The sequence below is a fragment of the Octopus bimaculoides genome, chromosome 17 (assembly GCF_001194135.2).
Source record: "Octopus bimaculoides isolate UCB-OBI-ISO-001 chromosome 17, ASM119413v2, whole genome shotgun sequence".
Classification (NCBI taxonomy): domain Eukaryota; kingdom Metazoa; phylum Mollusca; class Cephalopoda; order Octopoda; family Octopodidae; genus Octopus; species Octopus bimaculoides.
In genome coordinates this window covers 16,833,990-16,834,827 of record NC_068997.1, presented here as the reverse complement: position 1 = coordinate 16,834,827, position 838 = coordinate 16,833,990, and positions in this window count along the sequence as shown.

The window sequence follows — 838 nt, the reverse complement described above, 5'->3', positions numbered from 1 at the left end:
GGGCTGTAATTATTTCAAATCGATTCTAGCACACATATTTACTACCACAATCGTTATAAAGCTTTCAAATTTAAACAGTTTTTCCGAATCGACAATATCGGCCCCAATGTTTTTATTTGAAGTCAAAACATGAAGAGCTTAAAAAAGCCCGATGAGCTAAAGATTCTGTCAGCTCGCCGCCATGATAATCGTTTTAAATTTTGATTAGAAAACCAGTAATTTTGAGGGAAAGGGACTAGTCGTTTACAATGACTATTCGATTGACACTTATTTCATCGACTCCGAAAGGGTGAAAGGCAAAGTCGACCTCGGCGGAATTTGAACTCACCCAGCCTGCAAACGATTCTGCCGCCTCACCTCTTCAATAATGATCTTTTCTACTCTATAGGCACAACGCCTGAAATTTGGGGGAAGAGGATATTCGATTATATCGACCTCAGTGTTTCACTGGTACTTAATTTATCGATCCCGAAAGGGTGAAAGGAAAAGTCAACGTCGGCGGAATTTGAACTCAGAACGTAGCACCGCCGAAACACCGCTAAACATTTCGCCCGGAGTGCTAACGTTTCTGCCAGCTCACCTCCTTCACCGCTTCAATAATGATAATAACCATTTCTACTATAATCACAAGTCTTGAGTGGAGGCGCAATGGCCCAGTGGTTAGGGCAGCGGACTCGCGATCATAGGATCGCGGTTTCGATTCCCAGACCGGGCGTTGTGAGTGTTTATTGAACGAAAACACCTAAAGCTCCACGAGGCTCCGGCAGGGGATGGTGGCGAACGTGGATGTACTCTTTCCCCACAACTTTCTCTCACTCTTACTTCCTGCTTCTGTTGT